We start from the raw sequence: 23,549 nt of genomic DNA on the forward strand, positions 1-23,549 counted from the left end.
CGAAGGCTAAAACAATGCGGATGCATTGTGACCAGCGATGTGTAACTACATCTGATGGACTGGTCGGATTTTTAAACGGCGGTGCATCAGCATGGCTGCAGCTTTGAGCTGAAACTAGGAAAAAAAAATGAAATGATGCTTTCAATTGCATATTCAATACAGTTGTAGAAATTAAAAAGTAATAAGCAGAATTGGTGATAAATGACCGCTCGGTACTTCTGGTGTTCACTAAATGTGTATCTATTCATATAGATGTGTGACTATCAATGTGACAATTCATAAGAACAATAAGCATTTTGAGATCCTCCTAAATTGGTGATAGTGTTCTGGGCTTTCTCCATGGCATTAACTAAGCTACTCATCAGGGAATTGCTGTAATTGTCAAAGCTCCTTCTATGACAAAACAGTAAATAAATAAGGGACACTTTCTACAACTGTATATTCACACAGGAATGGAGAAAGAACTGTGTGTGGTAACAACTTCCCACCTCTATAGTTTGTAAGATAACTTACCTGTGGGATATGCTTTTTAAAAACATGAGCTCCTCCTAAAATGGTAGTGTTGTGGGCTTTCTCCATAAAAATATATATCTATGCACATATACTTGATATGATGTTCATGATAGCACATTTAAAACAGTTGTAGAAATTAAAATGTAATAAGCAGAATTGGTGATAAATGACCGCTTGGTACTTCTGGTGTTAACTAAATGTGTATCTATTCATATAGATGTGTGACTATCAATGTGACAATTCATAAGAACAATAAGCATTTTGAGCTCCTCCTAAATTGGTGATAGTGTTCTGGGTTTTCTCCATTACATTAACCAAGCTACTCATCAGGGAATTGCTGTAATTGTCAAAGCTCCTTCAAGGCCAAAGAAAGAAAAAGGGACACTCTGTAACTAAATGTATTCACACAGGAGAGGAGGTAGAGCAGTGTGTGATAACAGCCTCCCAACTCTAACCTGTTGGGTAGTTTTCCTTTATAAAAGCACTTTCTTCCGGATTATTAATCCCTTTTGCTTGAATCTTGTTATGAAACTGTTAAACCCAATAGGTGTGGCTGTGTGATGAGAAGCTTGTAAGTGGATTTTGAAGATGGAAACTAAAAGAAGCCCATCATTTATATATATATATATGTGTAGGAAGCCTATTGTCTACCTTGCTATTCAGCTCTAAATTTTTAGTGTTCAGATTAATTTGTCAAATGTAATGCTTATTTGTTCATGTTATTTTCAACTATTCAGGTGTCACAGGTGTCTCCGAAATATTTACCTGTAATTTTGTTAATTTTTTTTTTTTTACAAACAGATTTAAAATTTTGTTTGTGGGTGCTAATATAACAGTGGATTATAGTTATGAAACTTCAGCTGATCTTGCTGCTTAAAATTTGACTTTAATGGGCAGGTTAATTTAATTAACAGGTGTGAAAGCAATAACATGGTTAAACACTAAAATTGAAATTCTTAATACATCTCAACCATTTGATTTGTTACTAGAATTATCCCAGGTGTCAACTGCCAAAAATTTTGCCACTTTTCAAGATGAGGTACATTAATTTGAATTAATAAAAATACAGGTGTAATCGGTACAAGATTTTAATCTTTCTCATTCAAACATTTTCATTGAAAATAAAGTACTATGTACTCTTATACCATTTAATGAATACATTTACATAACAGAATGCACCTAATAGAAAAAGCTCATTAATAGGTGAATACAGGTGTGTAACACTGAAAATTGATAAGTATTTCTCTCTTTCACATATCTCTATATATAAATAAGCGGCAAAATGTCTGCGTGTGTGTCCTTTATACAAATCCACAATTTTTCAGTTAGAGGGCTTGCACTTTCTATGGTGATTCAAAACCATCCAAGGGTGGTGGTGCACATCTTTACATTTCCCCAGTCACCCCACAAAGCCATTAAAAACGGGACAAACAAGGACAGACAAACGGATTGAGTTGATTACACCGACCCCAATGCGTAACTGGTACTTATTTAATCGACCCCCGAAAGGATGAAAGGCAAAATCGACCTTGGCGGAATTGGAACTCAGAATGTAACGGCAGATGAAATACTGCTAAGCATCTCGCCGCCTTGTTGCAGTTTAGTCCTAGTTTCCTCATCCTTTATCTATCTACACAAACCTTACTGAAACCAGCTATCACCATATAAACCAGACAACCTCCACCATTGAACATGGCCATTTCAACTCATAACTTCATCAAGGAAGGCCCTTAGCTCAAGACTCACTGTTTGACGCATAATTTTGTAGCAAGGCCTATCTTCCAGCCGAAAGTTCAAGATATAAATCCTCCCTTCCAATAGGACCCGGTCATCATCATCGTTTAACATCCGTTTTCCGTGCTAGCATGAGTTGGACAGTTCAACTGGGGTCTGGGAAGCCAGAGGGCTGCACTAGGCCCAGTCTGATCTGGCGATGTTTCTATGGCTGGATGCCCTTCCTAATGCCAACCACTCCATGAGTGTAGTGGGTGCTTTTTATTTGCCAGCGGCACAGGTGCCAGGGGAGGTTGGCAGCAGCCACGATCAGTTGGTGCATTTTACGTGCCGCCAGCACAGAAGCCAGTCAGGGTCCATAACACATTTTGATAGCCGTGTACCTGTGAGTGTTCCCACCCCTGCCAGTGCACTTATTCCTAGTACAACACCTGAGTAGTGGAGTTTGCATCTTCCATCAAAATCTACATAATCAGAACCACGGAGCTTTGTCAAGGAAGTCCCCGACAACATCTAACAAGTAGCATCTGGCCTCCTCCATTAGTTCCTGCTTCTTACCTATAGGGGTCGTGGCATCACAGTTACCAGCTGTCAGGATTTGCTCCCTTTTGGATCCTGTTTGGGGTTCCGAAGTACGTAAACTTCGTACATCCATCCCACACCTCCCAGGGTAGGTCGCAGGCCCATAGCCAGTTTTCGCAGCATTGGATGGAGACTGCAGTACACATTATGGACAGGCCTTGCTACCTAAGGTCTGAACGGACCCTTTGTTAACCCACGCAGAGAACGATGCTGTATGAATGATTGTATTGCCTCCAGCCATACTGCAGGGGCTCTCTGGTCTTATTCGCACTGGTCACAAACTTTCTCAAACCCGTGAAGACTGGACTTTTTTGAAGTGGGCCTTTACTTACCTCGTCCTAACTACATCGCTGAGTTAAGAGTCTTCGGATCTTTTCCTTTTGAACGGCAGACAATTTCTAGTTAACTAAACACTTTAGAACTTCGTATACTGGTAGAATGTGTCAAAATAAAACATTTTTTTCTCTTGGCTTTCTTGAGAGAATTGTAATTCGTTTGTTTAATGTAGTTTAATTTTTCGAATTTTAACCAATCCTATGCTCCCTTTTGAGCTAAAATCATTTGCTGCATCTAAAACTGAGACAACATCCTGTAACTAACCCTAATTGTTTTTTTCTTAATTGTTAAATTAATTTAATTGTTGCGTGTGTAAAAAAAACTAAAGCAATGGAATTAAATTAATTTAACAATTACGAAACAAAAATTTAGGGTTAGGGTTAGGGGGAGGTTTAGGGTTAGTTACAGGATGTTGTCTCAGTTTTAGACACAGCAAATGATTTTAGTTGAATGGAGGTAATCGGTTGGTTAAAATTGCTGAAATGCTCGGATTTTCAGACAAAATATCTTAGAAACTACAGAATTTTCTCGATAAAACCAACTGAAAATGATGTTTTATAAGCACATTCTACCAGTATACGAAGTTTGAAAGTGTTTAGTTAACAAGAAATTGTGTTGACATCTGCCGTTCGAAAGGAAAAGATCCGAGACTTGTGAGCTTACAGGATCGCCCATTACTGCATCTCCCTAAGTATGTTACCGCTGTTTAGTCTGGGGTTGCTTATTCGCCCGGCAGGAGCCCACTTATCTCGCAACAAACAATCCTATCTCCCGGCTGTATCGCTATCAGCCACTCACAAGTTAAGCTCCTGTAAACATTTCACATAAGACATGTGCTGGCTGTGTGGTAAGTAGCTTGCTAACCAGCCACATGGTTCCAGGCTCAGTCCCACTGCGTGGCATCTTGGGCAAATGTCTTCTGCTATAGCCCCGGGCCGACCAATGCCTTGTGAGTGGATTTGGTACACGGAAACTGAAAGAAGCCTGTCGTATATATATATGTCTGTGTTTACGTCCCCGTCACTTAGCGGTTCGGCAAAAGAGACCGATTGACTAAGTACTGGGCTTGCAAAGAATATGTCCCAGGGTCGATTTGCTCAACTAAAGGCGGTGCTCCAGCATGGCCGCAGTCAAACGACTGAAGCGAGAAGATACCCATTAAATTCACTTCTCTTTCCATTCATTACTTCTGGACAGACATTTCGGGTTCTAGGATTTCTCTTAACTCTGACAAATTTATAATACATTTCTTAACCTTTATAAAAACATTTCCGCATGGGTTATGGTCTCACTTGGCTTATCAGGTCTTCTCAAGCCCAGCATATCTCCAAGGGTCTCCGTCAGTAATCAGTGCCTCACCACCACCTCATCCCAGGTCTTTCTGGGTCAACCTCTTCCACAGATTCCCTAAACTGCTAGAGTGTGACACTTTTTCACACGGCTGTCCTCATCCATTCACAACACATGACCATACCAGCGCAGTCGCCTCTCTTGCACATCACATCTGATGCTTCTTGAATCCAGCTTAATAAAACGTATAAACACAGTGGCCTGTTGTTGTTGTCTCTATATGTCATATAGTTTTTCTCTTGTTTATTTTTTCTTTCTTGTTAATAAGCAGATGATGTGTGTTTATGTACCCAAAATTATTATTTCTTGACATAAATCTGTAGACTTCTGAGAGGTGAAAAAGATAATTTTGCAAAGGTGTAGAGAAATATAAACAGCTTTTGAAAAGGAATAAAAGAAATAGGGGCTACCACTAAGTACCTTTAGAGGCTTCATTCGTTCTCCTTCTGGAATTTAAGAAGCTTTTGTTTTGTTTTTCCTTCAGAAGATGTAATATATATTCCGTATAGCCTCGCCTGGCCCCCGTGCCGGTGGCATGTAAAAAGCTCCGTCCAATCGTGGCCGTTGCCAGCCTCGCCTGGCCTCCGTGCCGGTGGCACGTAAAAAGCACCCGCTACACTCGAAGAGTGGTTGACGTTAGGAAGGGTATCCAGCCGTAGAAACATTGCCAGATCAGACTGGGCCTGGTGCAGCCTTCTGGCTTCCCAGACTCCAGTTGAACCGTCCAACCCATGCTAGCATGGAAAGCTGACCCTAAACGATGATGATGATACTGTGAGAGAGAAGTATTCTGAAAGGTCAGTGACAATATCACGGGACAATTATCGTTTGAATTAATGCAGAAATTATTAAAGAACATGTTTCTTCTTAACATGATACACTACGTATTTCTTTATTTGTGCCCCACAAGGAAAGACCAAAAATATTTATCAAGAAGCTGCAATTATTATGCACCAACCTAATATATACTCACATACATATATATATGTATAACACGTGATCACTTGCCCGACCAGGTTATCAGATGCTGCTACACATCGCTGGTCACAATGCGCTTTGCATTGCTTTAGCCATCAAATGATGCCACCCCGCTGGCTAAGCGAGCAGGCCAACAAAAGAAAGGGTGAGAGAAAGTTGTGCCGAAAGAGTACAGCAGGGATCACCACCACCCCTGCCAGAGCGTCGTGGTGCTTCTAGGTGTTTTCGCTCAATAAGCACTCACAATGCCCGGTCTGGGAATCGAAGCCGCGAGTCCGCTGCCCTAACCACTAGGCCATTGCGCCTCCACACACATATATATATATATATATCAGCCGAAATTACTAGGATGATCCGGTTCTTGACTGAAGATTGAGGGCTTCGTATGTCCCGTCCGTGTTTTTTGTATCGTCTTCTAAATGTTTTACGTTCTTGTCCCAGTTTGTATTTTTCTGCATATAATATATTTATATATATATAGTAGAAATATGTTATATACACATATATTCATACGCCCTTCCACTCACGTATACATAGATAGTAACATACATGCGTGCGCATATACATACAGTCTAAGTACCAAACTTCTGACATTAGAATTCTCAGTTCCAGGAAGAAGAAAGTTCATTCGAAGACTACAGATCCCGAGGCGTCACTGGAACTGTAAGAATTCGCCAAAGTTTATCATCTAAATATATATGCGCGTATCTAGACATACAGATCAACACCTGCATATATATACGTGCGTACGAATAGACACACACACACATTCAACTATGTGTGTGTGTGTGTGATACGATCACATCGTCAGTTACCAAGTTATTTTTGTGGTTCTCTATTGATCTTTTCGGTTTGACCGGCAGTTTTTTTAAATAATTTCCACGTAACTAAACGCTTTTAAACTTCGTATACTGGTAGAATGTGTTACATAAAACATCTTTTCCTCTTGGCTTTATTGAGAAAATGCTATAGTTTGTAAGATATTTGTTGTTTTTTTTCTGCAATTTCAACCAATCACTGACGTCTATTGAGGTAAAAAAAAATATTCTGTGCTGTATGAATATGTCCCTCGTTTAAGAAACAGATTGGGTTTATTTACATTTCTGAAGAAAAAATGATACCCTCCCACTACCCCTAAAACATTGAAATGCAATAGATCGATTCTAGGGTCATAATTATGGGTGACAATTTCATACGACACCGCTAGAAAAAACTGTCATTCAAACTGAAAAGATCCCAATTTTGAATAATTAGATATTTTATATGGACATTCGCAAAATTCTGGTCATTAAATAATTTGAAGGTTAGTATGAGAATGGATGTGACAAGAACTTCGAAAGCGCACCGTCATACTTTGTATATGAGATGAAATTCAGAAAATAAACATAGAGAGAAACGGATCACATTCTTTTATTTGTTGAATTGGATTAATTTTAGATTTCACAGAATGAAAGTTATAAAATATGAAATTTCATAGCAATTTTATAAGCGAATACTGCAATTCGTATATAGGCGCAGGAGTGGCTGTGTGGTAAGTAGCTTGCTCACCAACCACATGGTTCCGGATTCAGTCCCACTGCGTGGCACCTTAGGTAACCGTCTTCAACTATAGCCTCGGGCCGACCAAAGCCTTGTGAGTGGATTTGGTAGATGGAAACTGAAAGAAGCCCGTCGTATATACATATATATGTAGGCGCAGGAGTGGCTGTGTGGTAAGTAGCTTGTTTACCAACCACATGGTTCCGGGTTCAGTCCCACTGCATGGCACCTTAGGTAACTGTCTTCAACTATAGCCTCGGGCCGACCAAAGCCTTGTGAGTGGATTTGGTAGATGGAAACTGAAAGAAGCCCGTCGTATATATATATATATGTAGGCGCAGGAGTGGATGTGTGGTAAGTAGCTTGTTTACCAACCACATGGTTCTGGGTTCAGTCCCACTGCATGGCACCTTAGGTAACTGTCTTCAACTATAGCCTCGGGCCGACCAAAGCCTTGTGAGTGGATTTGGTAGATGGAAACTGAAAGAAGCCCGTCGTATATATATATATATATATGTAGGCGCAGGAGTGGCTGTGTGGTAAGTAGCTTGTTTACCAACCACATGGTTCTGGGTTCAGTCCCACTGCATGGCACCTTAGGTAACTGTCTTCTACTATAGCCTCGGGCCAACCAAAGCCTTGTGAGGAGATTTGGTAGACGGAAACTGAAAGAAAACCGTCGTATATGTGTGCGTGTGTGTCTATATATCCTCCTAGCATTGAAGGACAACCGATGCTGGTGTGTTTATGACCCAGTCACTTAGCGATTCGGCAAAAAAGACCGATAGAATAATTACTGGGCTTATAATGAATAAGTCCTGGGGTCGATATGCTCGATTAAAGGCGGTCAGATGACTGAAACAAGTAAAAGAAAAAGAGAGACTAAATTCCTACCTAAGGATACCGTCGTATCTCCAACATGATATAAAACAACAAAGAATTGAAGAACCAAGCAAATGTAAGAGAAATACTTGACAAAGGGAAGAAATTTCAACAAAAACGCACTTTACAGAAAAGATTTATCTTCAACAAAACTGCGGTTATGAAATGTTGCAGTAAAAATTACGAGTAGGAGTTTTAGGAAAAAATTTATTTAAGGGAGATAATTAGAAAATTTCAGGTCACCAAGGGAAACAACTGCGGATAGAATATTTCATCGAAAACTTGCATTTCTCACTCACTTAAAGGCTAAGTTGATAAGCGTGCGATGCAAGGGAGACAACTGCGGATAGCTTTAACAAAACAACGATTTGCTCCTCTCACTCGCAGGGAACAACGATTTGCTCCTCTCACTTGCAGGGAACAACGATTTGCTCCTCTCACTCGCAGGGAACAACGATTTGCTCCTCTCACTCGCAGGGAACAACGATTTGCTCCTCTCACTTGCAGGGAAGGACGATTTGCTCCTCTCACTTGCAGGGAACAACGATTTGCTCCTCTCACTTGCAGGGAAGGACGATTTGCTCCTCTCACTCGCAGGGAAGGACGATTTGCTCCTCTCACTTGCAGGGAAGGACGATTTGCTCCTCTCACTTGCAGGGAACAACGATTTGCTCCTCTCACTTGCAGGGAACAACGATTTGCTCCTCTCACTTGCAGGGAACAACGATTTGCTCCTCTCACTTGCAGGGAACAACGATTTGCTCCTCTCACTTGCAGGGAACAACGATTTGCTCCTCTCACTTGCAGGGAACAACGATTTGCTCCTCTCACTTGCAGGGAACAACGATTTGCTCCTCTCACTTGCAGGGACCAACGATTTGCTCCTCTCACTTGCAGGGAACAACGATTTGCCCCTTTCACTTGCAGGGAAGGACGATTTGATCCTCTCACTTGCAGGGAAGAACGATTTGCTCCTCTCACTTGCAGGGAACAACGATTTGCTCCTCTCACTCGCAGGGAACAACGATTTGCTCCTCTCACTCGCAGGGAAGGACGATTTGCTCCTCTCACTCGCAGGGAAGGACGATTTGCTCCTCTCACTCGCAGGGAACAACGATTTGCTCCTCTCACTCGCAGGGAACAACGATTTGCTCCTCTCACTCGCAGGGAAGAACGATTTGCTCCTCTCAGTTGCAGGGAAGGACGATTTGCTCCTCTCACTTGCAGCGAACAACGATTTGCTCTCTCACTTGCAGGGAACAACGATTTGCTCCTCTCACTTGCAGGGAACAACGATTTGCTCCTCTCACTTGCAGGGAACAACGATTTGCTCCTCTCACTCGCAGGGAAGGACGATTTGCTCCTCTCACTCGCAGGGAAGGACGATTTGCTCCTCTCACTTGCAGGGAACAACGATTTGCTCCTCTCACTTGCAGGGAACAACGATTTGCTCCTCTCACTTGCAGGGAACAACGATTTGCTCCTCTCACTTGCAGGGAAGGACGATTTGCTCCTCTCACTTGCAGGGAAGGACGATTTGCTCCTCTCACTTGCAGGGAACAACGATTTGCTCCTCTCACTTGCAGGGAACAACGATTTGCTCCTCTCACTTGCAGGGAACAACGATTTGCTCCTCTCACTTGCAGGGAACAACGATTTGCTCCTCTCACTTGCAGGGAACAACGATTTGCTCCTCTCACTTGCAGGGAACAACGATTTGCTCCTCTCACTTGCAGGGAACAACGATTTGCTCCTCTCACTTGCAGGGAACAACGATTTGCTCCTCTCACTTGCAGGGAAGAACGATTTGCTCCTCTCACTTGCAGGGAACAACGATTTGCTCCTCTCACTCGCAGGGAAGGACGATTTGCTCCTCTCACTCGCAGGGAAGGACGATTTGCTCCTCTCACTTGCAGGGAACAACGATTTGCTCCTCTCACTTGCAGGGAACAACGATTTGCTCCTCTCACTTGCAGGGAAGGACGATTTGCTCCTCTCACTCGCAGGGAACAACGATTTGCTCCTCTCACTTGCAGGGACCAACGATTTGCTCCTCTCACTTGCAGGGAACAACGATTTGCTCCTCTCACTCGCAGGGAAGGACGATTTGCTCCTCTCACTTGCAGGGACCAACGATTTGCTCCTCTCACTTGCAGGGAAGGACGATTTGCTCCTCTCACTTGCAGGGAAGGACGATTTGCTCCTCTCACTTGCAGGGAACAACGATTTGCTCCTCTCACTTGCAGGGACCAACGATTTGCTCCTCTCACTTGCAGGGAACAACGATTTGCTCCTCTCACTTGCAGGGACCAACGATTTGCTCCTCTCACTTGCAGGGAACAACGATTTGCTCCTCTCACTTGCAGGGAACAACGATTTGCTCCTCTCACTTGCAGGGACCAACGATTTGCTCCTCTCACTTGCAGGTAATGACGATTTGCTCCTCTCACTCGCAGGGAAGGACGATTTGCTCCTCTCACTCGCAGGGAAGGACGATTTGCTCCTCTCACTTGCAGGGAACAACGATTTGCTCCTCTCACTTGCAGGGAACAACGATTTGCTCCTCTCACTTGCAGGGAAGGACGATTTGCTCCTCTCACTCGCAGGGAAGGACGATTTGCTCCTCTCACTTGCAGGGACCAACGATTTGCTCCTCTCACTTGCAGGGAACAACGATTTGCTCCTCTCACTTGCAGGGAACAACGATTTGCTCCTCTCACTTGCAGGGACCAACGATTTGCTCCTCTCACTTGCAGGGAACAACGATTTGCTCCTCTCACTTGCAGGGACCAACGATTTGCTCCTCTCACTTGCAGGGAACAACGATTTGCTCCTCTCACTTGCAGGGAACAACGATTTGCTCCTCTCACTTGCAGGGAACAACGATTTGCTCCTCTCACTTGCAGGGACCAACGATTTGCTCCTCTCACTTGCAGGGACCAACGATTTGCTCCTCTCACTTGCAGGGAACAACGATTTGCTCCTCTCACTTGCAGGGACCAACGATTTGCTCCTCTCACTTGCAGGGAACAACGATTTGCTCCTCTCACTTGCAGGGACAACGATTTGCTCCTCTCACTTGCAGGAAGAACGATTTGCTCCTCTCACTCGCAGGGACAACGATTTGCTCCTCTCACTTGCAGGGAACAACGATTTGCTCCTCTCACTTGCAGGGAACAACGATTTGCTCCTCTCACTTGCAGGGAACAACGATTTGCTCCTCTCACTTGCAGGGACCAACGATTTGCTCCTCTCACTTGCAGGGAACAACGATTTGCTCCTCTCACTTGCAGGGAACAACGATTTGCTCCTCTCACTTGCAGGGAACAACGATTTGCTCCTCTCACTTGCAGGGAACAACGATTTGCTCCTCTCACTTGCAGGGAACAACGATTTGCTCCTCTCACTTGCAGGGAAGGACGATTTGCTCCTCTCACTTGCAGGGAACAACGATTTGCTCCTCTCACTCGCAGGGAATAACGATTTGCTCCTCTCACTCGCAGGGAACAACGATTTGCTCCTCTCACTTGCAGGGAACAACGATTTGCTCCTCTCACTTGCAGGGAACAACGATTTGCTCCTCTCACTCGCAGGGAATAACGATTTGCTCCTCTCACTCGCAGGGAACAACGATTTGCTCCTCTCACTTGCAGGGACCAACGATTTGCTCCTCTCACTCGCAGGGAACAACGATTTGCTCCTCTCACTTGCAGGGAACAACGATTTGCTCCTCTCACTTGCAGGGAACAACGATTTGCTCCTCTCACTTGCAGGTAATGACGATTTGCTCCTCTCACTCGCAGGGAACAACGATTTGCTCCTCTCACTCGCAGGGAACAACGATTTGCTCCTCTCACTTGCAGGGAACAACGATTTGCTCCTCTCACTTGCAGGGAACAACGATTTGCTCCTCTCACTTGCAGGTAATGACGATTTGCTCCTCTCACTCGCAGGGAACAACGATTTGCTCCTCTCACTCGCAGGGAACAACGATTTGCTCCTCTCACTTGCAGGTAATGACGATTTGCTCCTCTCACTTGCAGGGAACAACGATTTGCTCCTCTCACTCGCAGGGAACAACGATTTGCTCCTCTCACTTGCAGGTAATGACGATTTGCTCCTCTCACTTGCAGGGAACAACGATTTGCTCCTCTCACTTGCAGGGAAGGACGATTTGCTCCTCTCACTCGCAGGGAACAACGATTTGCTCCTCTCACTCGCAGGGAACAACGATTTGCTCCTCTCACTCGCAGGGAACAACGATTTGCTCCTCTCACTTGCAGGGAACAACGATTTGCTCCTCTCACTCGCAGGGAACAACGATTTGCTCCTCTCACTCGCAGGGAACAACGATTTGCTCCTCTCACTTGCAGGGAACAACGATTTGCTCCTCTCACTCGCAGGGAAGGACGATTTGCTCCTCTCACTCGCAGGGAACAACGATTTGCTCCTCTCACTCGCAGGGAAGGACGATTTGCTCCTCTCACTTGCAGGGAACAACGATTTGCTCCTCTCACTTGCAGGGAACAACGATTTGCTCCTCTCACTTGCAGGGAACAACGATTTGCTCCTCTCACTCGCAGGGAACAACGATTTGCTCCTCTCACTCGCAGGGAACAACGATTTGCTCCTCTCACTCGCAGGGAAGGACGATTTGCTCCTCTCACTCGCAGGGAACAACGATTTGCTCCTCTCACTCGCAGGGAACAACGATTTGCTCCTCTCACTTGCAGGTAATGACGATTTGCTCCTCTCACTTGCAGGGAACAACGATTTGCTCCTCTCACTCGCAGGGAACAACGATTTGCTCCTCTCACTTGCAGGTAATGACGATTTGCTCCTCTCACTTGCAGGGAACAACCATTTGCTCCTCTCACTCGCAGGGAACAACGATTTGCTCCTCTCACTTGCAGGTAATGACGATTTGCTCCTCTCACTCGCAGGGAACAACGATTTGCTCCTTTCACTCGCAGGGAACAACGATTTGCTCCTCTCACTTGCAGGGAACAACGATTTGCTCCTTTCACTCGCAGGGAACAACGATTTGCTCCTTTCACTCGCAGGGAACAACGATTTGCTCCTTTCACTCGCAGGGAACAACGATTTGCTCCTCTCAGTCGCAGGGAACAACGATTTGCTCCTCTCACTCGCAGGGAACAACGATTTGCTCCTCTCACTCGCAGGGAACAACGATTTGCTCCTCTCAGTCGCAGGGAACAACGATTTGCTCCTCTCACTCGCAGGGAACAACGATTTGCTCCTCTCACTTGCAGGGAACAACGATTTGCTCCTCTCACTTGCAGGGAACAACGATTTGCTCCTCTCACTCGCAGGGAACTACGATTTGCTCCTCTCACTCGCAGGGAAGGACGATTTGCTCCTCTCACTCACAGGGAAGGACGATTTGCTCCTCTCACTTGCAGGGACCAACGATTTGCTCCTCTCACTTGCAGGGACCAACGATTTGCTCTTCTCACTTGCAGGGAACAACGATTTGCTCCTCTCACTTGCAGGGAAGGACGATTTGCTCCTCCCACTCGCAGGGAAGAACGATTTTCTCCTCTCACTTGCAGGGAACAACGATTTGCTCCTCTCACTCGCAGGGAAGTACGATTTGCTCCTCTCACTTGCAGGGAACAACGATTTGCTCCTCTCACTTGCAGGGAACAACGATTTGCTCCTCTCACTTGCAGGGAAGGACGATTTGCTCCTCTCACTTGCAGGGAAGGACGATTTGCTCCTCTCACTTGCAGGGAACAACGATTTGCTCCTCTCACTCGCAGGGAAGTACGATTTGCTCCTCTCACTTGCAGGGAAGGACGATTTGCTCCTCTCACTTGCAGGGAAGGACGATTTGCTCCTCTCACTTGCAGGGAACAACGATTTGCTCCTCTCACTTGCAGGGAAGAACGATTTGCTCCTCTCACTTGCAGGGAACAACGATTTGCTCCTCTCACTCGCAGGGACCAACGATTTGCTCCTCTCACTTGCAGGGAACAACGATTTGCTCCTCTCACTTGCAGGGAAGGACGATTTGCTCCTCTCACTTGCAGGGAAGGACAATTTGCTCCTCTCACTTGCAGGGACCAACGATTTGCTCCTCTCACTTGCAGGGAACAACGATTTGCTCCTCTCACTTGCAGGGAACAACGATTTGCTCCTCTCACGTGCAGGGAACAACGATTTGCTCCTCTCACTTGCAGGGACCAACGATTTGCTCCTCTCACTTGCAGGGACCAACGATTTGCTTCTCTCACTCGCAGGGAACAACGATTTGCTCCTCTCACTCGCAGGGAACAACGATTTGCTCCTCTCACTTGCAGGGAACAACGATTTGCTCCTCTCACTTGCAGGGAACAACGATTTGCTCCTCTCACTCGCATGGAACAACGATTTGCTCCTCTCACTTGCAGGGAACAACGATTTGCTTCTCTCACTCGCAGGGAAGAACGATTTGCTCCACTCACTCGCAGGGAAGTACGATTTGCTCCTCTCACTTGCAGGGAACAACGATATGCTCCTCTCACTTGCAGGGAAGAACGATTTGCTCCTCTCACTTGCAGGGAAGAACGATTTTCTCCTCTCACTTGCAGGGAACAACGATTTGCTCCTCTCACTTGCAGGGAACAACGATTTGCTCCTCTCACTCGCAGGGAACAACGATTTGCTCCTCTCACTTGCAGGGAACAACGATTTGCTCCTCTCACTCGCAGGGAACAACGATTTGCTCCTCTCACTCGCAGGGAACAACGATTTCCTCCTCTCACTCGCAGGGAACAACGATTTGCTCCTCTCACTCGCAGGGAAGGACGATTTGCTCCTCTCACTCGCAGGGAACAACGATTTGCTCCTCTCACTCGCAGGGAACAACGATTTGCTCCTGTCACTTGCAGGGAAGGACGATTTGCTCCTCTCACTCGCAGGGAAGAACGATTTGCTCCTCTCACTCGCAGGGAACAACGATTTGCTCCTCTCACTTGCAGGGAACAACGATTTGCTCCTCTCACTCGCAGGGAATAACGATTTGCTCCTCTCACTTGCAGGAAACAACGATTTGCTCCTCTCACTTGCAGGGAAGAACGATTTGCTCCTCTCACTTGCAGGGAACAACGATTTGCTCCTCTCACTCGCAGGGAAGAACGATTTGCTCCTCTCACTTGCAGGGAAGAACGATTTGCTCCTCTCACTTGCAGAGAAGAACGATTTGCTCCTCTCACTCGCAGGGAACAACGATTTGCTCCTCTCACTTGCAGGGAAGGACGATTTGCTCCTCTCACTTGCAGGGAACAACGATTTGCTCCTCTCACTCGCAGGGAACAACGATTTGCTCCTCTCACTCGCAGGGAACAACGATTTGCTCCTCTCACTTGCAAGGAACAACGATTTGCTCCTCTCACTTGCAGGGAACAACGATTTGCTCCTCTCACTTGCAGGGAACAACGATTTGCTCCTTTCACTTGCAGGGAAGGACGATTTGATCCTCTCACTTGCAGGGAAGAACGATTTGCTCCTCTCACTTGCAGGGAACAACGATTTGCTCCTCTCAGTTGCAGGGAAGGACGATTTGCTCCTCTCACTTGCAGCGAACAACGATTTGCTCTCTCACTTGCAGGGAACAACGATTTGCTCTCTCACTCGCAGGGAACAACGATTTGCTCCTCTCATTTGCAGGGAACAACGATTTGCTCCTCTCACTCGCAGGGAACAACGATTTGCTCCTCTCACTTGCAGGGGAGAACGATTTGCTCCACTCACTCGCAGGGAACAACGATTTGCTCCTCTCACTTGCAGGGAACAACGATTTGCTCCTCTCACTTGCAGGGAACAACGATTTGCTCCTCTCACTTGCAGGGAACAACGATTTGCTCCTCTCACTTGCAGGGACCAACGATTTGCTCCTCTCACTTGCAGGGACCAACGATTTGCTTCTCTCACTCGCAGGGAACAACGATTTGCTCCTCTCACTCGCAGGGAACAACGATTTGCTCCTCTCACTTGCAGGGAACAACGATTTGCTCCTCTCACTTGCAGGGAACAACGATTTGCTCCTCTCACTCGCAGGGAAGAACGATTTGCTCCACTCACTCGCAGGGAAGTACGATTTGCTCCTCTCACTTGCAGGGAACAACGATTTGCTCCTCTCACTTGCAGGGAACAACGATTTGCTCCTCTCACTCGCAGGGAACAACGATTTGCTCCTCTCACTTGCAGGGAACAACGATTTGCTCCTCTCACTCGCAGGGAACAACGATTTGCTCCTCTCACTCGCAGGGAACAACGATTTGCTCCTCTCACTCGCAGGGAACAACGATTTGCTCCTCTCACTCGCAGGGAAGGACGATTTGCTCCTCTCACTCGCAGGGAACAACGATTTGCTCCTCTCACTCGCAGGGAACAACGATTTGCTCCTGTCACTTGCAGGGAAGGACGATTTGCTCCTCTCACTTGCAGGGAAGGACGATTTGCTCCTCTCACTTGCAGGGAACAACGATTTGCTCCTCTCACTCGCAGGGAAGTACGATTTGCTCCTCTCACTTGCAGGGAAGGACGATTTGCTCCTCTCACTTGCAGGGAAGGACGATTTGCTCCTCTCACTTGCAGGGAACAACGATTTGCTCCTCTCACTTGCAGGGAAGAACGATTTGCTCCTCTCACTTGCAGGGAACAACGATTTGCTCCTCTCACTCGCAGGGACCAACGATTTGCTCCTCTCACTTGCAGGGAACAACGATTTGCTCCTCTCACTTGCAGGGAAGGACGATTTGCTCCTCTCACTTGCAGGGAAGGACAATTTGCTCCTCTCACTTGCAGGGACCAACGATTTGCTCCTCTCACTTGCAGGGAACAACGATTTGCTCCTCTCACTTGCAGGGAACAACGATTTGCTCCTCTCACTTGCAGGGAACAACGATTTGCTCCTCTCACTTGCAGGGACCAACGATTTGCTCCTCTCACTTGCAGGGACCAACAATTTGCTTCTCTCACTCGCAGGGAACAACGATTTGCTCCTCTCACTCGCAGGGAACAACGATTTGCTCCTCTCACTTGCAGGGAACAACGATTTGCTCCTCTCACTTGCAGGGAACAACGATTTGCTCCTCTCACTCGCAGGGAAGAACGATTTGCTCCACTCACTCGCAGGGAAGTACGATTTGCTCCTCTCACTTGCAGGGAACAACGATATGCTCCTCTGACTTGCAGGGAAGAACGATTTGCTCCTCTCACTTGCAGGGAAGAACGATTTGCTCCTCTCACTTGCAGGGAACAACGATTTGCTCCTCTCACTTGCAGGGAACAACGATTTGCTCCTCTCACTCGCAGGGAACAACGATTTGCTCCTCTCACTTGCAGGGAACAACGATTTGCTCCTCTCACTCGCAGGGAACAACGATTTGCTCCTCTCACTCGCAGGGAACAACGATTTGCTCCTCTCACTCGCAGGGAACAACGATTTGCTCCTCTCACTCGCAGGGAAGGACGATTTGCTCCTCTCACTCGCAGGGAACAACGATTTGCTCCTCTCACTCGCAGGGAACAACGATTTGCTCCTGTCACTTGCAGGGAAGGACGATTTGCTCCTCTCACTCGCAGGGAAGAACGATTTGCTCCTCTCACTCGCAGGGAACAACGATTTGCTCCTCTCACTTGCAGGGAACAACGATTTGCTCCTCTCACTCGCAGGGAATAACGATTTGCTCCTCTCACTTGCAGGAAACAACGATTTGCTCCTCTCACTTGCAGGGAAGAACGATTTGCTCCTCTCACTTGCAGGGAACAACGATTTGCTCCTCTCACTCGCAGGGAACAACGATTTGCTCCTCTCACTTGCAGGGAAGAACGATTTGCTCCTCTCACCTGCAGAGAAGAACGATTTGCTCCTCTCACTCGCAGGGAACAACGATTTGCTCCTCTCACTTGCAGGGAAGGACGATTTGCTCCTCTCACTTGCAGGGAACAACGATTTGCTCCTCTCACTTGCAGGGAACAACGATTTGCTCCTCTCACTCGCAGGGAACAACGATTTGCTCCTCTCACTCGCAGGGAACAACGATTTGCTCCTCTCACTTGCAAGGAACAACGATTTGCTCCTCTCACTTGCAGGGAACAACGATTTGCTCCTCTCACTTGCAGGGAACAACGATTTGCTCCTTTCACTTGCAGGGAAGGACGATTTGCTCCTCTCACTTGCAGGGAAGAACGATTTGCTCCTCTCACTTGCAGGGAACAACGATTTGCTCCTCTCAGTTGCAGGGAAGGACGATTTGCTCCTCTCACTTGCAGCGAACAACGATTTGCTCTCTCACTTGCAGGGAACAACGATTTGCTCTCTCACTCGCAGGGAACAACGATTTGCTCCTCTCATTTGCAGGGAACAACGATTTGCTCCTCTCACTCGCAGGGAACAACGATTTGCTCCTCTCACTTGCAGGGGAGAACGATTTGCTCCACTCACTCGCAGGGAACAACGATTTGCTCCTCTCACTTGCAGGGAACAACGATTTGCTCCTCTCACTTGCAGGGAACAACGATTTGCTCCTCTCACTTGCAGGGAACAACGATTTGCTCCTCTCACTTGCAGGGACCAACGATTTGCTCCTCTCACTTGCAGGGACCAACGATTTGCTTCTCTCACTCGCAGGGAACAACGATTTGCTCCTCTCACTCGCAGGGAACAACGATTTGCTCCTCTCACTTGCAGGGAACAACGATTTGCTCCTCTCACTTGCAGGGAACAACGATTTGCTCCTCTCACTCGCAGGGAAGAACGATTTGCTCCACTCACTCGCAGGGAAGTACGATTTGCTCCTCTCACTTGCAGGGAACAACGATTTGCTCCTCTCACTTGCAGGGAACAACGATTTGCTCCTCTCACTCGCAGGGAACAACGATTTGCTCCTCTCACTTGCAGGGAACAACGATTTGCTCCTCTCACTCGCAGGGAACAACGATTTGCTCCTCTCACTCGCAGGGAACAACGATTTGCTCCTCTCACTCGCAGGGAACAACGATTTGCTCCTCTCACTCGCAGGGAAGGACGATTTGCTCCTCTCACTCGCAGGGAACAACGATTTGCTCCTCTCACTCGCAGGGAACAACGATTTGCTCCTGTCACTTGCAGGGAAGGACGATTTGCTCCTCTCACTCGCAGGGAAGAACGATTTGCTCCTCTCACTCGCAGGGAACAACGATTTGCTCCTCTCACTTGCAGGGAACAACGATTTGCTCCTGTCACTCGCAGGGAATAACGATTTGCTCCTCTCACTTGCAGGAAACAACGATTTGCTCCTCTCACTTGCAGGGAAGAACGATTTGCTCCTCTCACTTGCAGGGAACAACGATTTGCTCCTCTCACTCGCAGGGAACAACGATTTGCTCCTCTCACTTGCAGGGAAGAACGATTTGCTCCTCTCACTTGCAGGAAGAACGATTTGCTCCTCTCACTCGCAGGGAACAACGATTTGCTCCTCTCACTTGCAGGGAAGGACGATTTGCTCCTCTCACTTGCAGGGAACAACGATTTGCTCCTCTCACTTGCAGGGAACAACGATTTGCTCCTCTCACTCGCAGGGAACAACGATTTGCTCCTCTCACTCGCAGGGAACAACGATTTGCTCCTCTCACTTGCAAGGAACAACGATTTGCTCCTCTCACTTGCAGGGAAGGACGATTTGCTCCTCTCACTTGCAGGGAACAACGATTTGCTCCTTTCACTTGCAGGGAAGGACGATTTGATCCTCTCACTTGCAGGGAAGAACGATTTGCTCCTCTCACTTGCAGGGAACAACGATTTGCTCCTCTCACTTGCAGGGAAGGACGATTTGCTCCTCTCACTTGCAGCGAACAACGATTTGCTCTCTCACTTGCAGGGAACAACGATTTGCTCTCTCACTCGCAGGGAACAACGATTTGCTCCTCTCATTTGCAGGGAACAACGATTTGCTCCTCTCACTCGCAGGGAACAACGATTTGCTCCTCTCACTTGCAGGGAACAACGATTTGCTCCACTCACTCGCAGGGAACAACGATTTGCTCCTCTCACTTGCAGGGAACAACGATTTGCTCCTCTCACTTGCAGGGAACAACGATTTGCTCCTCTCACTCGCAGGGAACAACGATTTGCTCCTCTCACTCGCAGGGAACAACGATTTGCCCTCTCACTTGCAGGGAAGGACGATTTGCTCCTCTCACTCGCAGGGAACAACGATTTGCTCCTCTCACTTGCAGGGAACAACGATTTGCTCCTCTCACTTGCAGGGAACAACGATTTGCTCCTCTCACTCGCAGGGAACAACGATTTGCTCCTCTCACTTGCAGGGAACAACGATTTGCTCCTCTCACTCGCAGGGAACAACGATTTGCTCCTCTCACTCGCAGGGAACAACGATTTGCTCCTCTCACTTGCAGGGAACAACGATTTGCTCCTCTCACTCGCAGGGAACAACGATTTGCTCCTCTCACTTGCAGGGAACGACGATTTGCTCCTCTCACTTGCAGGGAACGACGATTTGCTCCTCTCACTTGCAGGGAACAACGATTTGCTCCTCTCACTTGCAGGGAAGGACGATTTGCTCCTCTCACTTGCAGGGAACAACGATTTGCTCCTCTCACTTGCAGGGACAACGATTTGCTCCTCTCACTCGCAGGGAACAACGATTTGCTCCTCTCACTTGCAGGGAACAACGATTTGCTCCTCTCACTTGCAGGGAAAACGATTTGCTCCTCTCACTTGCAGGGAACAACGATTTGCTCCTCTCACTTGCAGGGAACAACGATTTTCTCCTCTCACTTGCAGGGAACAACGATTTGCTCCTCTCACTTGCAGGGAACAACGATTTGCTCCTCTCACTCGCAGGGAAGGACGATTTGCTCCTCTCACTCGCAGGGAACAACGATTTGCTCCTCTCACTCGCAGGGAACAACGATTTGCTCCTCTCACTTGCAGGGAAGGACGATTTGCTCCTCTCACTCGCAGGGAAGAACGATTTGCTCCTCTCACTCGCAGGGAACAACGATTTGCTCCTCTCACTTGCAGGGAACAACGATTTGCTCCTCTCACTCGCAGGGAACAACGATTTGCTCCTCTCACTTGCAGGAAACAACGATTTGCTCCTCTCACTTGCAGGGAACAACGATTTGCTCCTCTCACTTGCAGGGAACAACGATTTGCTCCTCTCACTCGCAGGGAACAACGATTTGCTCCTCTCACTTGCAGGGAAGAACGATTTGCTCCTCTCACTGCAGGGAACAACGATTTGCTCCTCTCACTCGCAGGGAACAACGATTTGCTCCTCTCACTTGCAGGGAAGGACGATTTGCTCCTCTCACTTGCAGGGAACAACGATTTGCTCCTCTCACTTGCAGGGAACAACGATTTGCTCCTCTCACTCGCAGGGAACAACGATTTGCTCCTCTCACTCGCAGGGAACAACGATTTGCTCCTCTCACTTGCAGGAACAACGATTTGCTCCTCTCACTTGCAGGGAACAACGATTTGCTCCTCTCACTTGCAGGGAACAACGATTTGCTCCTTCACTTGCAGGGAAGGACGATTTGCTCCTCTCACTTGCAGGGAAGAACGATTTGCTCCTCTCACTTGCAGGGAACAACGATTTGCTCCTCTCACTTGCAGGGAAGGACGATTTGCTCCTCTCACTTGCAGGGAACAACGATTTGCTCCTCTCACTTGCAGGGAACAACGATTTGCTCCTCTCACTCGCAGGGAACAACGATTTGCTCCTCTCATTTGCAGGGAACAACGATTTGCTCCTCTCACTCGCAGGGAACAACGATTTGCTCCTCTCACTTGCAGGGAGAACGATTTGCTCCACTCACTCGCAGGGAACAACGATTTGCTCCTCTCACTTGCAGGGAACAACGATTTGCTCCTCTCACTTGCAGGGAACAACGATTTGCTCCTCTCACTTGCAGGGAACAACGATTTGCTCCTCTCACTTGCAGGGACCAACGATTTGCTCCTCTCACTTGCAGGGACAACGATTTGCTCTCTCACTCGCAGGGAACAACGATTTGCTCCTCTCACTCGCAGGGAACAACGATTTGCTCCTCTCACTTGCAGGGAACAACGATTTGCTCCTCTCACTTGCAGGGAACAACGATTTGCTCCTCTCACTCGCAGGGAAGAACGATTTGCTCCTCTCACTCGCAGGGAAGTACGATTTGCTCCTCTCACTTGCAGGGAACAACGATTTGCTCCTCTCACTTGCAGGGAACAACGATTTGCTCCTCTCACTCGCAGGGAACAACGATTTGCTCCTCTCACTTGCAGGGAACAACGATTTGCTCCTCTCACTCGCAGGGAACAACGATTTGCTCCTCTCACTCGCAGGGAACAACGATTTGCTCCTCTCACTCGCAGGGAACAACGATTTGCTCCTCTCACTCGCAGGGAAAGGACGATTTGCTCCTCTCACTCGCAGGGAACAACGATTTGCTCCTCTCACTCGCAGGGAACAACGATTTGCTCCTCTCACTTGCAGGGAAGGACGATTTGCTCCTCTCACTCGCAGGGAAGAACGATTTGCTCCTCTCACTTGCAGGGAACAACGATTTGCTCCTCTCACTTGCAGGGAACAACGATTTGCTCCTCTCACTCGCAGGGAATAACGATTTGCTCCTCTCACTTGCAGGGAACAACGATTTGCTCCTCTCACTTGCAGGGAACAACGATTTGCTCCTCTCACTTGCAGGGAACAACGATTTGCTCCTCTCACTCGCAGGGAACAACGATTTGCTCCTCTCACTTGCAGGGAAGAACGATTTGCTCCTCTCACTTGCAGGGAACAACGATTTGCTCCTCTCACTCGCAGGGAACAACGATTTGCTCCTCTCACTTGCAGGGAAGGACGATTTGCTCCTCTCACTTGCAGGGAACAACGATTTGCTCCTCTCACTGCAGGGAACAACGATTTGCTCCTCTCACTCGCAGGGAACAACGATTTGCTCCTCTCACTCGCAGGGAACAACGATTTGCTCCTCTCACTTGCAAGGAACAACGATTTGCTCCTCTCACTTGCAGGGAAGGACGATTTGCTCCTCTCACTTGCAGGGAACAACGATTTGCTCCTTTCACTTGCAGGGAAGGACGATTTGATCCTCTCACTTGCAGGGAAGAACGATTTGCTCCTCTCACTTGCAGGGAACAACGATTTGCTCCTCTCACTTGCAGGGAAGGACGATTTGCTCCTCTCACTTGCAGCGAACAACGATTTGCTCTCTCACTTGCAGGGAACAACGATTTGCTCTCTCACTCGCAGGGAACAACGATTTGCTCCTCTCATTTGCAGGGAACAACGATTTGCTCCTCTCACTCGCAGGGAACAACGATTTGCTCCTCTCACTTGCAGGGAACAACGATTTGCTCCACTCACTCGCAGGGAACAACGATTTGCTCCTCTCACTTGCAGGGAACAACGATTTGCTCCTCTCACTTGCAGGGAACAACGATTTGCTCCTCTCACTCGCAGGGAACAACGATTTGCTCCTCTCACTCGCAGGGAACAACGATTTGCCCCTCTCACTTGCAGGGAAGGACGATTTGCTCCTCTCACTCGCAGGGAACAACGATTTGCTCCTCTCACTTGCAGGGAACAACGATTTGCTCCTCTCACTTGCAG

The 23,549-nt window shown here is 47.5% G+C and overlaps 1 long non-coding RNA gene across 1 annotated transcript; it reads left to right on the forward strand.

Moving 5' to 3' along the window:
- The first annotated feature begins 15 nt into the window (after window positions 1-15).
- On the forward strand, window positions 16-1,594 carry LOC118768571. The gene is made up of 2 exons (XR_005004381.1): window positions 16-406; window positions 451-1,594. It is a non-coding gene; the product is annotated as an uncharacterized LOC118768571 (long non-coding RNA).
- Window positions 1,595-23,549: the final 21,955 nt, after the last annotated feature.

Source organism: Octopus sinensis, linkage group LG30, assembly GCF_006345805.1.
Source record: "Octopus sinensis linkage group LG30, ASM634580v1, whole genome shotgun sequence".
NCBI classification, from domain to species: Eukaryota; Metazoa; Mollusca; class Cephalopoda; order Octopoda; family Octopodidae; genus Octopus; species Octopus sinensis.